Here is an 18,592-nt window from a genome sequence, read left to right as displayed (position 1 = left end):
CAGATTTTCAAGAAGACAGAAGACATGGATGTCTCTTGATAGGAAGGAGCTGGGGCCAGAAAATTTAGTGTCTGAATAGCCTTAAATTCAGCTTCCGGAAAGGGATAAAGAAGCATATCATGGTCCCCAAGCGCCTAGACATCATTAGCCAAAAAACGGTGAAGAATTTCATTGTGCTAATCTGCAACAGTAGCAGAATCCAAAATTTGATGTGTTGTTCGCGACTAAAATAACATCTTATGTAATTGCCCTGGGCCTGCACATTAACAGCTTCCAAAAAGATCTGATTGCTTTGCGGAGGGGATTGAAAACTAAGACAGCATTATCAGTCTTTCTGCTAAAGGCACAAGACTGAAGGTCTCCAGAAAGTTTGTCCCCTTGTAGACGACAGAGATAATGTATTTGCCATCCTTTCTTTTTCTCTGCTTTTCTACAGGTCATTAGGGAGCCAGTGTAAACGCAAGAGGATGATCTAAAATACCAGGCACAGGTAAGCAGCTCTGGGTGTGGCTACCTGTAAGAAAAAGATTCCTACTCCCTAATACTGCACTGAAGAAAGACCCTGCATCAGGACCTTTCTCCTGTTTGATGTGATCTTGCTCTATGTTGAGATATTACCCATTTGAAGTGAACAGGGTTGTTTTCAGTAATGGGTTGGAGATGGCAGTCAATCCATTAAATACTCTTTAAAAATATATATATACATTTTATTTTTTTTTGTATGTGTGTGCGTGACTGTATACATAGATACATATATGTATACATACATAGAGGGCATTTTTTTATATAGTATTTTATATATATGTGTTAAGAGTGTATGTGTGTATGTACATACATACCTATATATCTTAAAAAAGGGAACACTTGTCTGTAAACAAAAAGCCCAGCATCCATAAGGTGTCTAGGAAAGTATAAAACCAAAGTAAGCATACATGATATTTTCCCCAGGTAATCTCCTAGAATCCAACTAATGTTTAACTTGAAGACTTTTTGAACCAAATCAGGTTTGTGGGTTGTTTATGTAATTTGTATTGTGTGCTTTTACTATTCAAGATGCTTCCATTTTAAAACTAGTCTCAACTTCTTCATGGACTAGTATTCATGTATAAATTGCTACTGTGCACTGGAGATCTGTTTGATTAAACATGAGAAACTCTTATCCTTGGTCTGGATTACTCTTTAGTTTCTTTAAATAATTGACGTTTTCTCTGGAGTGCTTGATAACGGAGATGTGATATGTGTATCATTGTAGCCTACTGTGAAGATTGAGCCAGTACTAGTTCTTGTTTTGGTAATAGAGCTGGTGGTAAGTTTGCAGCAGATTAATGATTACCCATCTATGTAGTTTAGGAAGCATGTCAGACTGACCAGGATACCCACAGATTGTTCTCAGGTTGGCCATAGCTCCATTCTGCCTAATGATGTGTCCAGATGAAACAGCAGAAATAGATGTTTAGCCTCCAAGCACTGGAGCCTATATGCCTGTTTGCATATTTACCTGCTCTCCAGAAATCTGACTGCTGCTGTGTGACATGTTCCTTCTGATCCCATCTTCCACCCAGGCACCCTGTGTAAGGTGGACCTAGCCTTGGCCAAGATCTTGGTGTTGCTTTAAAGGTTCTTCTGCTCTCAGTGCTTAATAAACACAGAAAGATACAGTGTAATGGGGCTAAATGAAGAACATCTTAATAGTTTGAATTTTGGGTTGGTTGGTCATAGAGTCCTTTGAACTTACATGTCTGTGCTGATAACAGGTGGTCATCTGAAGCTAAAGGAAAGACTTCTAGATTAGCAATAGAAATACTCTTTCAAGTCAGACTGACAGTATGGTATCCTGTGCTTGGAAACAAATCTTCAACCGGTCTGTGGAAACACATGGATAATAAGGAAGCAGTGATCTGTTTTAGATTGCTGTGATTAAAAAAACATTCTTCCTAAAGTCCCTCTTCACGTTGTCCTATATCTCTACTCAGAATTGGGAATGAACTGTAGCAACTGGCTCATCTTTCACTCACTTCAATCATTCTACAGGTAGCTAGTAGTTTGTTGTATTCAGTATCACTTGGAAAACACTTCCAAGTTTACAGTAATACCCAATGACTTTTAAGCTTCTTGGTTCAGTCCTCTGATGCAAGTAAGAAGGATGGATTCAAGACTTCTAGACCATCTTGTGTTAACAGTGAGCAGGAGATGTATTTTGTTCAGTGAAACCAGCTTGATAGGAGATCTTAGAATCCAAGCAGTGATAGCCATACAGAATAGAGGCATAGTGCTATAGAAATAGTTTCTGCTACCTGTTGGAAATGTGATGGCAAGGACCCAGTGAGATGTAAAGAGCTCTTTCCTCTTTGCTTTTCAGTATTTCATCTTTTTACACTTATTGGTAAAAGTCGAGGTTCTTGTGTTTGATCCCTTCATCAGTCAGTTGAAGAGGCGATAAAGAAGCAGTGTCCCAATGTAGTTTTCTAAAAAATGTTTAAAAAAATATTTTTTCAAGGTGACTATCTTATCACCTTTGAACAAGAAGTGTAGTCACTGGCAAACCCCTAGTTTGGGAAAAGTGGAATATAGAAGTTCTCAGGCTTGACGTAAGTTGGGAAGTGTATAGAAGAAAGAGCAGTTCCATTACCAAGAACTTGATCTAGGCTTTTTGAGGCACTCTTTCTTCTTGGGATAAGAGATTTTGATAGTGGTAGGTAAATCAAACAATTGGGGTTTTTTTGTAGTTTAGAAATGATACAACAGCATTGCATTGACCAACTTTTCTTATCCCAAGTTGGACCAGGAGGGCAGGTCTTCCTCTAACTATTGGTATGTCTTGCTCAGAGAAGTGACGATTGTATATCTAACTTCCATTCTCAAAAATAGCTATAGTTTGATCTTCTGATGTCTTGAAAGTGAGGCTTGACTAGACTTGTCTTTTCTCTTGCTGAAGAAATAGATCCTTTAGAAGAAAATTGAGATAAAATGCAGCACGCATGTACTTCTTGTATAGAAATAGGAGAAAAAAGAGAAGTAAAATTTACCAGCTGTACATTGAATATTGTCTGTTCAAGTGATGCCCAAAAATACTCTTGTGCATCTGAAGATGTTGAATGCATCATAAATCTCAGCTAATATTATCTAGAATTACTATACTTGGTTATCTGTGACCAAAATTAGAATCCTGCTAAAGCTTTTATTACATAGTTTTTAGAGTTCATTGGCAGCTTCTGACTGAGTTAACAAGATGAAGAAAGGCAAAAGAAGTTGAAGAGTCATCAGGACTCCAGATCCTGGCCATCCTTTAATATAGAATTTAAACATGTTAGAAAGATCTCTAAATGTCTATAGCACAGATTGTTTTTACTCAAACTACTCATCCTTTTAATGCAGCTAAGCCGCCATTTTGGTTTTAGTCTCTACTCTTGTTTTTCAAGCATTTGGGTAAACTTAGGAAACAGGAGGAGTACTTTCTTGGGTGAACAGAAATAGGCAGTGAATGGAAGGATAGTGGAAAAAATCTTGAGTATATATGAGTATGAATAACCTTTGTGAACCAAATGGGTTAATCGAGAGTTATACTATGTGACGTTTCACAATTTGTAGTTAAGGAAATATATGCAAATACCTCTTGTCAGCCTCTTTTGGGGGAATCTGAACATATAAACCTCAGAATGAGTCTTTCATTCAAGTAGGTCACTTCCTTCCTTTTTGCTCTTTTTCTCTGGCCTAATTCCCAAAAACAACTTTAACAGATGCCTTAACTTTGAAGTCACTGGGATTAGTTTCCTGCTTGCAGCTGAACATATACTTAAATCATTTCAGTAATATTTTAGCAAATCCCACTTCTCTGTAATACTGTCTAACGAACTTTTTTTAAGGCAGTAGGCTGAAAAAGGAGCACAATGAGTGGCAGGTTGAACCTAATCAGCTTTGGGAACCTCCCTCTTTTTCCCATCAAGGAAGGAGTAGTAAGCATAATGTCATCTTCCAGGTAGAAGTGCCAGACTGTATACATGAAGACAGGTGGAGCAGGTGGCAGTCCCATTTAAACACTACCCCTTCCAGCATGGTGAAGGCACTGTCTTTTAGTGCTAGACTGTGTGCAAAAATGACAGGCCAGGTGTGGTTCCTGGGCCATCAGCTGGCACATGCGGTAAGCCATCTTACATTTTTTCTTTTTCCTTCTGAGCCACTCCTTTTGCTGTATCTAGTTTTTCTAACTTCATCATAATGTGTTGCCTACTTTCCAGCCGTTTTTTGCCTTTTATTCAATACATTTCCAAATAATTTGCTATTAAATAGGTGTTCAGGAATTTTGGGCCTCAAACAAAATTTTACTCTTGTTTCTGTGTTGGAGAGATGACCAGCTTTTCTGTGTATGGTAGGGTTTAAATTTTGGCTAAAAGTTGTAAATGCTGATGTTGGGGTGTGTGTGCATGCATGTGTGTTATGATGGCTGGTATAATTTGGAAATGTACAAAACAGATGACTGAAAAAAAACCATGAGAGAGAATCTGACACTAAGATGATCTTGAATTTCTGCATCTCAGTGGTGATTAAGCTCATTAAAATATATTTTCCACCCCTCCCAAAAATATAATCCAACAAAAACCTTCAAAGGATTAAAATCAGCTAGTTCTTTTATTACAGTCATCTTTGTACAAGGCATCAGAAGTGCTGTGTCTCTAAGTTTCTTTGGGGTCCTCTTATTGTAGTGTGTGTCTTTTATGGAATCTATTTCCCTTCCTCAAAAATCTTAGGACACTGTGTATTGCATTGGCTCTGCTGTTAGCACTGTAGATTCAAGTAAAAATTTTTAGGGAAAGCAAGAATGTTTCAGATGCAGTTGCAGTGATATTTCCTTGCTTCAAATTTACGGTAGAGTCTTGCAGCTCTGCTGAACTAGCAAATTTGTGCTGCACTATGCACTTCTCTTCTTGTCAGTCTTTGCATTGTTTTTCTGTATCTATCATACAGAAGAACCTGTATCTGCCTGTTCTTAGAAAGCCCCATAACTGAAGAGCACGACTGGTAGAATTACTTTACTGATTTATTTATTTTATTAAGTCTTGAACTTAAGATAGTCTTCTTGATACTTTAAATCAAGGGATCCGACATATGTGCTCATACAACATTGTATGAATGTTCCTTTCTCACAAAAAGATACCTGTTTAGGTTCAGGTATATGTCTAGAACAAGAACTGCCTGCTGAGTGATGGACTTGGTTAAAGAAGAATTAGGAAAACTGACAGATAGTGCTTTATCTGTAAGTCTTTGGTGAAAATCCTTTAGAGGAAGGGTTCTACAGTTTCCTGCTGTTAGTCAGTATCATCTTCAGAATGGATGAAAATATTTTTCGGTTTGTACTGAAGTTTAGACTCTTTCTTTTTCCATGTGTTCCAGTACTGAATATGGGCCACTGACTACTTTTGGCTTTAAGATCAAATAACTGTCTTGGGACTCTCATTTGACATTTGTCATACACAGCAATAGTATGTGGGTAATTGAACTCTGTTGTTTGTCTTGAGGCAGTCAGTGGATTTGGTAACACTTAATTTTATTTGGACTGACTACCTGTAGAAACAAAGACGACTGACACCTCATGAGTCTAAAGAGGTGTAAAATCCATTGGTACAAAACTCAATTTATTGCCAATAGTGAAAATCTGAATTGCTGTTTCTGAATCATAGTTCACGCGCCCAATCTTAAGTTTGGATACGTCCATGTCCACTTGCTTCCTACACTTCTTTCCCTTCTTGTAGTCAGGTAGGTATGTATAATATAAGTCAAGAGGAGTTATATGGAGCCAGAGTGTGGGTTTACAGGTATTGTTAGAGCAAGAAAAGTATGACAGGCACATGAGACCAGGAAATTACAATGCTCCTTGGTGTAGTTCATTGCTTCAGTCATTGAACACAAATTCCTTCTTATGGGATCAAGTGTCATTGCTATTTGCTACCATGGCAAGTTTCTGTAGAGATATACTCGGTGCCATCAGTAAGCTTGATTTATGGAAAGGATATTATATTAATGAAAATAAAAAGATACCTTTCCAAGCAGTGTGCTATTATTATTGCTAAGGTCTCTTCCAAACTGAGTGTTCCAAAGGAAGTTTCAACATGAAGATCTGATGCTTCTAATGGATCTCTGTGTGCAGACTAACGCTAGTAGGTGGACCAGCAATCCAGTGAGTGCGTGCCTGGCTATGAACAGGCTGCTGGGCTTGTGCCTTTGTTAGTGTGCCATTGGATCTGTCCAGGGACAGGTGTTCTGGCAGTCTACCTGCATGTGGTTTACTTTATATCTGTTTCCTCAAGCTATTTTCCCCTCCCAACTGGACCAAAAAGCAAGCTAAATTCCAGCATGCTACCTTGCAGCTTTGCACATGCATGTAGCTGACATGTAGGATGCTTGTAGCTGAGCTATCAGGATCTGTTGATTTAGGGAAGTGCAAGCCTGGGCTGCTTAAAAATCTTAGCTGCTCTTTGAGGAGAGACAGCCAACCAGATTCTGTCCTGAGTATAAGACTTGTTCTTGTACCACATGACAAATGGAATGTGTGCAGGTGTGCTGGGGGCCATGTTAATAGACAGGGTATCCAAAAAGTTGAAGCAGAATCAAGATTTCACTTGGGTTTTGGGCATGTCTCTAGGAACAATGTAGTGGAAAATGAAAAAAATATAGCTGATTATTTGAAAAAACAGCTAAACAGGTTGATTTCCTTTTTATCAAGAGGAATTTACATTTTCTGAAAATGCATTCTTAGCCTATGTTTTGTTTCAGACCTTTCAAAATTATGAGGAAGAATGTGGCCATTTAACTTCAGTGCTGAGTTTGCATGAGCCAATGACTACTCCATCTATTTGATTCTTATTACCTTGTGTGTGCTGTATGACCTGTCTGCTGAGATAGTACTTGTTTTCTCTGTTGCCAATAGTTATGAATGTCATGAATGTTTTTTTTGACCTTCTAACTCCCAGAAAATGTTGGGTATCCTAGCATTACAGAAGAACACATCGTTGCCCTTTTAAGTTCACTTGGGAACTTGAGGGTAACTTCATGTTAAATTATTCCGCAATCCTAAAGCTAGTTGTGTCCGAAGAACCAATTTATCCATAGGAGGGTACATTACTCCCTTTTTATGTATCTCTCAGGCCCAATACTCTTCTGTAAAGAGGAATTTAATCGGGAGTATAATAAGCAGAAACTACTATGGATGGGACAGACTGCTCTGAGAGCTCATTTAGCGTGATGAGACAGTCCTCTTAACTGCCATGCTGAAGATGGTTGGCAAAGCAATTACTCTTTTTCAGGTCGGGACCCAGACTTCATAAAACCTTCTTGTGGAAAAGGTGAAACATGGAATTATTTATCTATTGCAGTGGAATTCCAAGGCTGAGGATGGAGAAGGATCATGGTCCCTAACCTGCCATTTCTGATTGTACATAGGAGGACTTTAATAGGCTATTTTGAGAGTCCTCTCCACTTCTTTTCTGTTGATGGCATTATATTCTAAGTAATTCTGACTACTAGATACCCACGTAACTGGGCCTGGGAACTTGTGCAAATCTGAGAGGTTCCACTGTCAAAAACCAATGAGGTTCTTGGCTCAGTCAGGTGCTGCCTGTACTAACATCTTCCTCTCTTTTCTCCTCCCATCCCTTTCTCTGAGACCTCTAAGCAGTGGGGGAAAGAATAGAACAAAGGACTTGGGCCAAAACCAAGAGAGTCTGTGGCTTTTATTGTTTCACCATAAATGGGATTGAAGAGAGTTAGCATATGAGGATATGTATGAACTGCTTTTAAGAAACAGCAATTGCAGTTTGGAGTCTAGAAAGAAATTATCTTAAAATTTTTTATTTTTTACCCTCTGTAGACTTTCTCACATTTCAGATGCACTCAAAAAGCTAAGTTCCATCATGGCCTCATTTTTACAAGAAAACATGTTATAAGAGATAATGAAATATAAGTGAAAGTTGTAGTTGTAAACATTTCTACTTTCAGATATTACAGCAATTTACCTGTCTCAGAAAATGATAAAAAGCTTTGATAGACTGTATTCTTTGATTAAGTTTTGCAGTGGTGTGAACTGACCAAGAAGAAAAGTCCGGCTGTCTTTGCATTTTCCAGAATTTCTTTTGAAAAAAAGGAAATAATTGAACTGAAGATGTGCAGAACTTGGCTTGTGCGACAGTAACTGAGGGAGTGATTTGTGTAATGTGGGTGACTGGAAGTATGTACTTGAATAGTTACTGCTATCAAAGCAGAGAAATAAACTGAAGTGAGATGACTGCCTTCCACTACAGCAGTTACTAGGCTCTGCGTGCAATAGCAGCAGATTCTATCTGGGCATATAACATGTTTCTAACTTCCCACTTAATCTTTAGTTCTGGTAGTAAGCTGTACTTCATTTAAGCACATTCTTTGGACATTGGGAATGAAGCCGTCAGTAGTTGTTGGAAGCAAGATTTTTTGTTGATATATGAAACTGATCATTGTATTTCTGAGCATGAACTATATTCCCCTGTCTTTTACTGCAGCCCTTCCACCACACTGGAGCTTCATCATGTCCTTGAGCTTCTGTCATCTAGTATCCCACTTTCCAAAGGAAGAGTTGAATGGAAAGGTGTTTAAAACTCATTGTTTAATTGGAAAACTTGTAACTATTTGATCGCAAGTTACTCACTGTAAGCCTTTACTTAAAAGTTCTCTGTTTTTGCTTTAGTTGGGGTGACAGAGTACATGACTGAAAATTCAGAAGTTCTTAAATTCAGAAGTTCTTAGGCAAAACTTAATGAAACCAAACTTGGTATTCTAAGGAAATAGAGTAGAAAATTTCAAACTTGTCAGTATGCATCAGAGGTACAAGTGCAAAATACTGTTTTGAAGATACCCTTTGCAGTTTCTGTGTCTGTGTCCACCTTATAAAACACAGAACATCGTCCTTCAGTGTTCACAGCAGTAAGTTGGAAACTGACTTGAAAGTGACGGTGGTGAACATTCAAAGTGAACATTCGAAGTGGTAATTTTCTTAAAAATGTGTAGTTCTTAATGCAAGGTGTCCCAAGACCACTAGAAATAACTTTTTCCCCTGTTATTGTGCCCAGATATTCTTAAATTGAAATGAAATTTCCCATTTTTAATTAGGCATTTGTGATCCTAAATAAATCCTGACAACATATTGCGGGGAAGTAGTCTGGAAGGTGAAACACATGACTAAGTGCAGTATTACTTACTCCATGGAGTTTTTCAGTTCCTTTCACAATCTGCGTGTCAAGGTGATCTTTTTATTCCTTTTCTAGGGTTCTTGAACATATCCTTCAAAGGACTAAAGGAAGGTAAGTGTTGAGGATAATGAATAGGTAATTGTGTAAATCTTGACTGCATTAAATTAAAAGTATAGAATAGAGTCCCTTACTAGAGAAATGACTGAGATGCATTTTGGGCATTCATGCAGGTCAAGTAAGCATTTAACATGCCATCATGTTTTGCCATCTCTGTATTAAAGTACAAAGGTTTTATGTGGTATTTTTCACCACTTAAAAACATCAGCAATGTTGTTCTGCAAACAAATTTTGAAAAGCCATTTTCTATCTGCTACATCACTACTAACATTCCAAGTGTTTTGGTAAATTTTCTTTGTAGGTAAGGCTTTACCTTGTGTCCTTAGAGTAAACGAGAACTGCATCATATGACAAGGGTAGTAAAGAAAACTTTTTTTTTTTCCTTTCTGTTGCAAGTCACCCTGAACTATAACATTGTTAATTTAGCAACTTGCTTTTGCAGCTTCCTAATAAGTTTGGGCAGAGATGGGGAGTGCTTGAATAAGAGGGATTATTTTAGTAGAAGTGGGAGCATTAGAGTTTAGGAATGAACTTCAAATGAAACTTCTGGAAAATGTACTAGGTGATCATGTAAAATTGAAAACTGAGGTCGTAGGCCAGAGATAATTTCATTTAGATTTTACAATTTTTGCAGTTTCACTCCTGTCTTAAATTTTTGACTTGCAAGTTGTGATGCAGCGGAAAACTTTCAATGAAATTAAGTAGACTCTGAGTTAACTGAAAAATTCCTTATGGAAGTTTTGCATGGTGGGTCTTTTTCCTCCTAGAAAAATGGGGTAGATATAATAGTCATATAATAGTCAAATATCTTTTCTATTTTAAATCAGAATCACTTTCATTTTTGATTAAATAATGTGTTGAGATAGTCTAAATCTTTTCTAAAGTGCTTTAATTTATTTTGTGCTCTAAAAAGCTGTCTTGCATTTCTGTTTTCTTTATATGAATTTATTGAGCAATTTTCAAATGCTGTGCAGCATCTCAAATAAAAATATTTTTATATCTGCATTGACGCAGATCTAGTTGAAATACTCCAGTGTTTTAGGTTGGAAGTGATAATTAAATACTTCACAATAACGGAGATCTGAAACAGGGCATACATGAAATGTTAATATATGGGTGTGATGTATTAAAAAGGCATAGGTGCGATTTTTGGAGTGGCTGCATCATAATGGGGCAATCAGATTTTGAAAGTGCTGTGTTTCAATGCCTTCATTTAAAAAAGCATTCTGCTGTTGTTGTGAAATAAGTCTGAGAATGTGTTAGTACAGCTTTACTTCACTCGATATCAAAACCCTTCATCATAAAATTCTTAACTGTTAGAATTCCTCAGTGTCTTCTACACTTAAAGCTGTAGAAGGAGGTAATGTTAAAAGCAGCAGTAGTATCTGGATGAAGGGTGGTTTCTGGTGAAATTCGTCTACGCATTTTCACTGAAGCAAAAGAGGATCAAAACCAAAGTGCCAAAAACTGATTTGAAGCCTAGAGTATTAGCAGTGGGACAAAATATACATGTAGTGTTTTGCATTTAAGGAAGAGGACACTTTGTTCAGCTGCAAATTTAAGGTTTGGAGGAGACAGAAGTTCTTTTGTGACAGACCAGTAGATTGAACTGACAGTATGATATAACTGTGAGAAAGTCAAAATAGATCTCATGATCTATCTGTATGAGTAGAAAGGGAAGTATTAGTGTTGTTGTGCAAGGCACTCATGAGACTCTTGTCTGATATACTTTGCACAATCATGACTGTCCATATTGAAAAAAGGTGCAGGCTGGAAGAGGTACAGAGGAATTATGCCAGGCTTGCTTCTTTCCTAATCAATATAGGAGAGGAGAAATCGCCCTCTTTATGGCAGAAAATTACTCTCTTTAGGTTAGAAGAATGAAAACTGAGGTGTTGTTTGCTAGCTGTAAATAATTTGGATTAAGAACAGGGAACAGAAAGAATTGTTTAAGCTAAATTTCATATTAACCAAGATTAAGGAAGTGCCCAGGTATCTGAAGTGTTGATTTTTTTGATTATTTCCTGCTGGTGTTCTGTTGAGTGATCAGGTGCTTTCAGATGGAAGGATGTAAGCACCCCTGAGATGCAAACTCCAGTGGAACCAACAAGATCTCTAGTGATCAGATTCATCATGGGTCTCTGGAGGTGCACAGTGTTGTTACTTTGCTATGCAGTGGAGTATCCAATTTTGTGTATTACAAGTACCTTGTCTTGTTTGCAGATGTACCCAAACCACATTACAAAATAGCTCTGTAAGTATTGTTCTGAGCCATGACATTTACACTGGCAGTAGAGTACCTTACAATCCTTGTGAATTTTAATCTTCTTCTTTGAAAATATGCCTGCATAGTGTGCCTAGATGAAAGTGCAAATGGTTGAAGAAACACATTCATGACAGAACTTGAACCTCCCTTTTTGTGGCTGCTGGGGTGCCCATTTTTAGAAGTGGGGCAGAACATACAACTCGGAAGTTTCACAGCTTGCCTTTCACTATGACAATGTTGATTGGAGACCAGTAACAAGATGAAACCACATAACACTTAAAGTGGAATTCTCCTTTCCCTTTGGAAGGGTGTTCACTCTTTTCTCTTCACGTCTGAATTTAGTACTTGTGTGAAGAAGGGATCTGATTTAGGAAGATCTTGTCGTTGATTTCCAGTTGGCCTTTGGATAAAGGTATCAATGAGATAAAATTGTATAGATGGTTCTGCATGACTTTACCTCAACTTTTCCACCAAGAAAAGTGGTACAGTAAACTGAATTTTTTTTTTTTTTGTTACACATAACTTGCTCCTGGGTATGTAACTGTGGTCTTTACTTATGTTGTTAGTATTTTGTCAGTCAGTTACGCTGTCTTCAGGCTCTGTCACCCTGCAACAGATAAACAATTTTGAGTCCTGTGACAGAAATACAGAGATAAAAAGCTTTGATTCATTTGGAAGGGTGCACATTAGAGCTCAAAAATTAAGATACAGAGAAAGGCATGCTTCAAAAGCTGTACTTATTTTGTTGCATCTGTTATGCTGGCATTTTGGACTTCATAAATACTGACATTAATTGCCTATGTATGTGGCTGCAGAGAATACAAGTTTCTTCATCCAGCTGTTTCTTGCAACATACCAGGGAAGGTGACTGATGTGATCCAGTAAGTTCAGCGTGTTGTATAAGTTGAGTGGAGTGCAGGATATGTCCTGAAACTTGTTGAATTTTTACTGAAACTTTGGGTACGAAGTAGTATCTTAGACTGCATATCCACTGAATGCATTTTGCCTTCGTTTAAAAATCAGGTTTAAAATATCCTTATTATTCAGGAAGATAATAAGGATGTTTTTATATATTATTATATATAAGGATATTATTATATAAAATATCCTTAGTACCTGAAGTACTAAAGTAGTTGAAGAACTAAGGGAATACAGTCTTTGTTCACCAAAATTGAAATTTCTCCTGGGGCATATGCTAGTATTCATTTAAAGTACAGTAGTCTTTGTGTGACATCAGTATATACTTTCTTAACATCTGTAGCTGAAAAGTAAGACCACTACAAAAAAAAAAAAGAAACAATCTAGCCTTTTTAAAAAGCTTTTAGTTGACTTGCTTTTATACACTGTAGTTTGTGCTGTATGGTGGTTGAAGCTTTTGCATTAAATTCCTTCCGTATTTTCTTTCAAATGCAACTGCTGCTTGTAATTTGAGGCACAATACTGTTTTTAATTTCTCTCCTCTTGGAGCACTTAAATTTTTTCCTGCAGTGGAAGCTTTCACATATATACAGCCCTACTTGTCTAGACTATAGGTAGAGGCTTTCAAAAGTATAGAATATCTCCTTTTCTTTCCACTGACCTCTACTGCCTCCAACAGATTTAGATTTCTGGATTACTTTAATGCTTTTTAATTTCTTCAACGTCTGAAATATTTGGTCTTCATATCTGTGCAACTTGGCAGGTACAGAGAAATGCTTATGTTTTGAAGTTTTTTCAAAGATCTTCTCAAAGATTATTTCTTCCAAATGGCAACATATGAACATTTGTAATAGCAAGTGGAAAAGTAGTGGTTTCCTTTAAGCTGTGCCATAACTGTATAATATACAATTTAGAGGGGAAATGGAATTAGTTTCAAAATTTGGCTCCATAGTACTACCTTTTAGGAAGACTAATGCAAACAGTCAGCTGGAGCAAAAGCTTCGTATATTTAGGGCAATGTGTAAAGTTTTCAGAAACTGTGGAAGTAAATTTACTTATTTGTTGGCAACTGGCAGTGGTGATGTTCAGATGTTCAGCAAAGATTTACTGTAGTTATTAAATTTCTGATGAACAGTATTTAGAAGCTGTAAAACAGCATATTAGCAATTTAGTATCAATTCATAAAGTAATTATTTCGAGGCATAGGACTGCTTTTTTTTCTTTTTTTTTTTTTAATGGTGTGAAAATTCTTATGTTTACCTCAAAACGACCACTGTTAGCATAGCTTTTTCAGTGTTGCCTGAGTTGCCCTGGAGAAGCGCAGGCATCCATAACTGAGCTGATGGTGTTTATGGGTTTAAAGTGGGGCCTTTTCTATTACAAAAGGAGTGGAGATTTCTGTCTTTCAGTATAGTATCAATATGAGTTTTCAGTGTTTATTTCAAGGTAGCATTTACATGGTGTGAAAGAGTATATAGCAGAGTTCAAGAAGAGTAATAGTAGCGAATGAAGCTTTCCATCTGAATGAAGGATGCCAGGAAAATGGAGACTCCACAACTAATGCGGGCAACCTGTTCCAGTGAGGATGAGAGGCAGATGACATACATGGAATCAAGAGAAATTCAGGCAGTACGTAAAGAAAACCTTTTTCATCATTAGGAGGTAGTGGAAGTGGTTGCCAAGAGAAGTTACATAGTCTCCATCCTGGGAGGTTTTCAAGACTTTGCTGGATAAAGCCCTGAGCAACGTGGTGTGCTCTCACAGCTGTCCCTTCTTAGAGCATGAGGTTGGATTAGAGACCTTGTGGGGACCCTTCCCACTTAATTTAAGCTTTCATAACTTGATCCAACTAATTTCCTGAATGTACCCCTGGGAGGAAAATGTTTACTTTTTAGTAATAATTTGTTTTAACTGATTACTCTCAAACAGTTGTATATGCTGTAATTCAGTAAGAAATGCTACTTTTTTAGTGGAGCATAAAAACTATTCAAGCAGAAAAACAGGAAAGTGAATTCTCTTTTTAAATAATTGCATCTCCTGAACCTTTCAGAAGGCACCTTAAGCCCTCCTGCCTCTTCCAGTGTGGCACAAATACCATAATGAAGAAGCAAATTCATTAGGTGGCTCAGACTACAATAGAGGAATCACCGTGCAGGTTTCTGCTGTCCTACCATTTGTTTGCTGGAGAGAACTTTCAATTGTGGGGTTAGACCTGTGCAATTTAAACCATTATATGAGAAGCTTCTCTCTGTCAGAAAAGACATACTCAGCATATTTGTGTGTGTGCATGTGTATGCTTCCTCAGTTAATCATCATCTGTGCCTGAAGCTTGCATCAATCTTTCTCTAATTAAAAAAAGTCAGAAAACTTGGTAATATTTAACACCTGTATAGGCTTATCTTCAAAGCATCAAGCTTAGTTAGTGAGCATCAAGTTAAGTTAATTGCCTTTGTAGTTTACAATTGAGATCTTTTTCTTTACAATCCTTTAAGAAAGAGAAGTCTAACGCAATTTCCTCAGTGCTGGATTTTAGTGTATCTCTTACCAATATCTTATTGTTGGTCATGATATATATATATTCAAATAAGACTTAACCTTTTAATTCAGCTGTTTTTGGAGATGTGATGCTTTGTTTCCTTTTTTATCTTCGCTGAAATAATTTTTAAATAGTGGTTTTCTTTGCAAAAGATGCAGCTGTGAGGTCCATCTGTTCATCAGAAAATTTGTGCTTCATCTTTTTTTAGACAAACTTCACAGCCTGAAAGAAGTATGGCTACAGTGTTTGGGATGGGGAAGGGTTGTTCGCTCTTCCCCACAGCTTTTGTGACCTTAAGAGTTACGAAAAATGGGCATGTAAGATGTAGTTGAGCTAGGTTTTATAAGGGTAGGGACTGCTTGAGCTTCTATTTACAGTTATGCTAAAATAGCTCAATCTTGGCTTGCCAGGAGACTTGGCGAAAAATAAGTAAAAAAATTAGTAAACATTTCTAAGCATTTATGTTATTTCTTTTCAACATGCAAAAATCCAGTGAGTAGAATTTGAATATCCAGAGGAGCATTCATTCTTATCAATTAGACTTTTCCTCCTTCCTTTACTAATTCACTGCCATATATGCTATCCATTTCTCTGATTCTGCAGTCAGTAAAGTATGCACGCTGCAGACAACAGCTTCCTTCGTTAAGCAGTCTTACTGTCTTTCTAGAGGAGATCCACTGTATTACTGAACGAGGAAGGGATCCTGTTTAGAAAATGTACCTAGTTGATGTTACAGTGGACTGCCACCCAGAAATACTTGAGTTAAGGTGGCTATCAATAGGGCTATAGCTGCATTGGCCCAACACTCCCTGCTTGGCACTTATTTGTCAAATAGCCTGGATAAAACCTACACTGATGTAGATGCAAAGTCTGTGGATGCTTGAGAGCCCAAGTATCATTGTACCCTACTACCATAAGCAAGGTAGGCATACCTTGTATGGGATTGTGTAACTAATTTGTAGCCTAGTGTAGAGGAGCAGAGGGGCTAAACTGCAATTGTACATCACTTTTATAGCGCTTCTCTGGAGGTATTTCTAAATGGGATATCTGCTCAGTGAATACAGTTGCTGGCTGTGAAAATGCAAACATACTGTTGTATGTGCTCACTGCATAATGCTTTCCCAGAGACTTTTATCTTAAAACCTGGTTTCTGAAACTTACTCTAACAGTAGTAAGAGGGCTTTGTCAGTGGTTCATATATTCTTGGTCAATAGTCTGTTAGTGAACGAACTTGTTTGTACACCTAGGCTGCCAAAAATGTTATAATTTGTAACTGGGGAGAGAAGTGGCCGATACAAAATAACTTTTTTTTTCGTATTATGTTAAAGCATAAATCTGTTTTTTAAAAAACATGAATACAAATGGAAAAAAATTTTACACAGCTGTCATTGTTTAAGGGCTGTATGAGTTACAAATGAATCTTCTTTTGTCTATGCATATTGGATGTCTTGTGAAACTTTTCTTTTGCATATATTCCTCCTGAAAAGGTTTTAAATAGCACAAGAAATTGTTTCCAAAGTTTATGTATGTGATGAGATTTTAATCTAACTTTCTAGACTTTGTGTGAAGCACCAGCCTCACCAATAGTCCTTGAGGTATTTATTGTACCTTCCTATCCAGATGAGTAGGTCATGTGGAAATAAATATGCATACGTTTATGTAAATCTATTATACATAATTTTCTTTTCATTCCTGTTAGTTTGTAAGGTTGGAGACTAATAAAATGAAATTGAGCTAAAAAAAAAAATCTGTGCAAGGTATTAACTCTGGAAAGCTTTAATTTTCCCCAGTGAGTGACACATTTGTCTTCTGTCGGCAAATCTGGAAAATTTATTTAAATGTATGCTTTCTCTTTCCTTTACATAGAATTAATGTAGACAAGAATTAGGGACTGAAAGAAAGAGTAAAATCAAATTTGATAGAAGAGTCACAGTTGAGAGCTTGGTGAAAACCTGTCTTTTTTCTTACAAATACAAGAAGAGAAGAGTTATCATAGTATCTTTTACTTCTGTTTGATCTGAATGTACTATTGTAAGGTACGGTATGTAGATTAAAAGCGTCCTTTCGTTGTCTGAAGAGCTATATTTGAATTAGGAGGAGTTAATACTGGTTAGTAAATTTTGCATTAGTAAGTGGGATTTCCGTATTCTTCTGCCTCAGGATGCACGCTGTTTGCCACAGAGACCAATTAACATGTCTTCCCCCCGCTTCCCTTTTTGATATGGGGTTCAAATGACAAACTAGTTTCTTTGAGTTATGGGGTCATATGCATAGTAGGATTAAATTGTTCAGTGCACGTACACAGCAGACCAGTATGCTCCTGCTGAGTCTTGCTTGAGGCTTTAAACCTGCTATGGTTATGAAGATGTTCTTTGAAAATTGACTGTGGAAATTAATTCTACGTGTGTGTATGTTCCCTGTCACCAAAGCCAGGGGCTGGAGTGGAGGGTGGCCCATTGTAATCTCATTTTCTCTTAGGAGTCCAAGCTCAGACTCAGTTCTGTTGTCACTTTTTCCTAAGAATCCCTTTATTTCAACACCTTGCCTCAACTGAGAGCCTGTTTCTGCTGCTCAGTTCCTCCTGTTCTGTCTGGAGGCTGTTGTCAATGTGTGTTTCTTGTAATGTGTGTGTTCCTAGGTGGTTTTATTAATCATTGCAGTCAACCATGCCTATCTCATGCTGTCCTCACAAAAGCAAATCCTTCTGTGTTGTGATGAGAATTTAAAATTTTACCCAGATGGGTCTTTGAATGTAGAAAAAGGTTTGTCTTCAGAGAGAGAAGGAGGTGCATGGTAGAGCTCTCAAAGTTAGTATGTTCTTACCAGTTTCCTCTAAAAGATGGGACGAGAGAGGCAAGAGAGACCCAATTAATTTTCCACTGAAGGAAAAGTACACATTTGCTTTTAATCGGACACCAAAGTATTCAACAATAAGGAGCACTCCTGACAACCTGGTTTATGCAGTTTGTTCACTGTAATCCTTAGTTCTTGTACACCTGACTCACATGTAAATTCTACAGGTCTTCCCCCCACCCCCCAGCGAGTAACCTCTATCAACATTTCAAGGACAGATTTGCCAGAGAAGAGACGGGAGGCTCAAAAGGCAATTTTTGATAGGGTATTTAGATTTGTAGTAGTCTCTAAACTCCTTAGTTCTATCTGTTTCTTGCTTGATAGGACCAGATCTTTTAAGTAAAACTTTCCTACGTGACTACTTACATCTTCAGCTTTCATTCCTGCTCCTCAAAGATAAGATACTTTCTAAAAGAGCTAAGGTGGCTTTGCCCCAGGAAAGAAAACAGTGAAATTGTTTTAAAGACTGCTACCTGAAATCCCATGTGAAATTGTTTTAGACTGCTACTTGAAATTCCATGTGTATCTACATTATTCTGAAAGATCATTATAATTAAGCCTGGAAACAATGTGTCTCCTGCTGTTTGTATTTTAATAAGATTTTTTTCCCCTAGAAATGAATAAACAAAAGCCTGTTGAATAGATACATAAAAAGAGGGTCTATAATACATTTACCAAAGTGTCTTCCCC

At 37.3% G+C, this 18,592-nt stretch overlaps 1 protein-coding gene across 1 annotated transcript in view; it reads left to right on the top strand.

Annotated features, from left to right (window-relative positions):
* The first annotated feature begins 443 nt into the window (after nucleotides 1-443).
* MPP6 (membrane palmitoylated protein 6) overlaps nucleotides 444-18,592 on the top strand; it is a 45,927-nt gene continuing 27,778 nt past the window's right edge. The window contains exon 1 of the mRNA XM_009282042.2: nucleotides 444-490. The gene's annotated coding sequence lies outside the window, so the exon portion shown is untranslated. The remainder of the gene's footprint in view (nucleotides 491-18,592) is intronic.

The sequence above is a fragment of the Aptenodytes forsteri genome, unplaced genomic scaffold (assembly GCF_000699145.1).
Source record: "Aptenodytes forsteri isolate BGI_AS27 unplaced genomic scaffold, ASM69914v1 Scaffold164, whole genome shotgun sequence".
Classification (NCBI taxonomy): domain Eukaryota; kingdom Metazoa; phylum Chordata; class Aves; order Sphenisciformes; family Spheniscidae; genus Aptenodytes; species Aptenodytes forsteri.
The sequence above is the reverse complement of the archived record's forward strand: the minus strand, read 5'-3'. Positions and strand labels throughout refer to the sequence as shown.